The 2,500-nt window shown below is 39.2% G+C and overlaps 1 protein-coding gene across 1 annotated transcript in view; it reads left to right on the top strand.

Moving 5' to 3' along the window:
* LOC138021230 (uncharacterized) overlaps window positions 1-2,500 on the top strand; it is a 93,369-nt gene that overhangs the window by 71,347 nt on the left and 19,522 nt on the right. The window lies entirely within an intron of this gene.

Here is a 2,500-nt window from a genome sequence, read left to right as displayed (position 1 = left end):
CAGTGAAAAGTCAGGGAATTTTATTTTTGGTGAACAGTTCACAAGAATTTGCGCACAAAATCCAATGAAAAGCGCAAAGAAATGGAAAATGAAAACAAAAATTTTGATGGTCTTAAAAAGAAGCTGAAGCAAAATAAATGTAATTATTCCCCTAATTAAAGGTCAGTGAAAATTGTTTACAGCTCAGGGATAGTAGTAATGTCGCGATTGATTGATAGGACAAACATACGTGTCCTATTTACATAGGTCAAGGAGAAGTCGGGGAATTTTTTTGTTACTGATGAGTGGCAAGCCTGAAACTTGTTCGGTCAAGATGGCTGGAAATTGGCCTTGTTCCTTTTTTTTTTTGCGTGTTTATGGACCTCGATGATAAACATGCAAAAAATTAACTTGGCCGATATCCAGCCATCTTGATCTTGTGATATGTGTGATTTTGGCCTGTGCAGACACGATGGTCTTGGAATTTTCCAAAGCAACTCCCAGACAAACAGATCTGGTTAAGAAGAAGCTTTGTACCATCTTTAGCAAAAACGGTCTGAGAATCACTATCGAAGTAAACAAACAAATGGTAAACTTCCTCGACATGACCCTAGATTTAAAGAGTGGTGTACACAGACCCTTTTCTAAGCCAGGAAATACCCCGTGCTATGTTAATTCGATCCAAATCCAACCACCCACCTCACATAATTGACAAAATCTCAAGCGTCTTTCCAAGATATCCTCTGATGAGGAATCTTTCAAGCAAGCAGCACCTCTCTATCAAAATGCTCTTCACAATTCCGGGTACAATCATGCACTTTCTTTACTGGGTTGCCAAACCCCGTCGGAATCTGTGTTTCATTTCTCCGTATTTTTTTTTAAAAGTCTTGCCTGTCACTCCCCTGCTAAGTGGTGTCTTTGTGCACACGCGCAACTTGATCGCCCTAACTTGCCCTAATATGCATAACATCCACTTGGCCTTTTGACATCCCATCGAAAAAAACTCTTAAAATATTTGCGGACCAGTCGATTTCTCTGAAATTTGAAAGGATGATTGCTAACAAATAGAGAAAAATTCTTCACAATAACTAAATATTCCTGTGTTAAGCATGAGAATTCGACAAAGAGGTAAATGCGACTAAATTTGTTGCGTGCGTTGCTATTTTTGTGTTTTGATTGTTGTGCAAATTTTGACAGAGAAGATTAAATTATGAAAAAAATATCTACGGACAGGTCGTTAAAAAATCTTTAGTTTTAGGGGTTATTTGAATATAAAAGATGGAACACTTGACGAGAAAGAATGAACGATTAACATTCTTTCCCGTGGTTCATTCAGTTGACACAAGGTATCACATGCACCTTTACTCAAGAAGAGGAATTATGAAGGGGAAACAACCCCTTCAGTCCTTTCTTAGTGTGTGCAATAACTGTTTGCATAGTGCAACTGCAAGACATGCTGGAAAACGTCCGTCAGAGCAATTTGCAGTTAGTTTTTTGGTAGACTATTTAAAGAAGAGACGAGTGAGTTTTAGTCAAGAGCGTTTTTTGTTATCTTTGAACTGAATTTATTACCAAAGCTTAAAAAACTAAAAGACCTCAAAATGGGACAGGATATTACAAAATAATTAAAGGTGTGAACGTGTGAGCCAAAGGGCCTCTGCTGGCGCGACATGTGGGTGACCCTCAAATGGTCTTAATGACCCCCCACTAGAAAAAAGTAACTGGAACCCTGCAGTACCACAGGCAACCCAGTGTACGCTTTTATGGACCGTCTTGTTTCCACTGCAATCAGCACATCCCCCAAGTTCCAGAAAGAATTGTCACTGCAACGTCATCGGGTACAACCCCCCGTTCAGCAGAAATGTAGTCAGCAAAGATGGACGTACATTCTTCAAAATCCTTGATGAAGAATTACCTACAAATCACATCCTCCACAAAATCTTCAGTCGCTCTACAATTAAAATCAGCTACAGCTGTATGCCAAATCTCAGGCAGGAAATCAACGCACACAACATACCATCCTACATTCCACACATGATCTACCGAAATCATGCAACTGCTGAAAGCCAGCTGACTGTCCTTTCAAACGGTAATTGCCTAAAATCCTGTGTCATCTACTAGCTACCAAGCAACAGTCACAACAAACGACAGCAAACCTCAAACTTACATCGGCCTTACAGAAAACTCTTCCAAAACAAGATTCACCAACCATAAAAACTCATTCAACTATCACAAAAAGAAACTTAGCACAGAGCTAAGTATGTTTGCAAATTGAAGGAGACAAACGTAGATTTTCAGTTTATTTGAAACACGCCACCTGTTTTAACCCAATTTCGGACTGATGGAATCTATGCTTTTAGGAGAAGTATTTTTTATCTGCAGACCTGACCTTGTGACCTTGAACAAGCGTAACGAACTGGTATCATCTTGTAGACATGCGAGCAAATACCTTCTCAGCAACTTCATATGTTGATTCGTTTCTATGCAACACCATCTATTTATCTATTTTGTCCCACAAGCA

This window comes from Montipora capricornis, chromosome 10 (assembly GCF_036669925.1).
Source record: "Montipora capricornis isolate CH-2021 chromosome 10, ASM3666992v2, whole genome shotgun sequence".
NCBI classification, from domain to species: domain Eukaryota; kingdom Metazoa; phylum Cnidaria; class Anthozoa; order Scleractinia; family Acroporidae; genus Montipora; species Montipora capricornis.
Note: the sequence above shows the minus strand (reverse complement) of the source record. Positions and strands in the feature narration are given on the sequence as shown.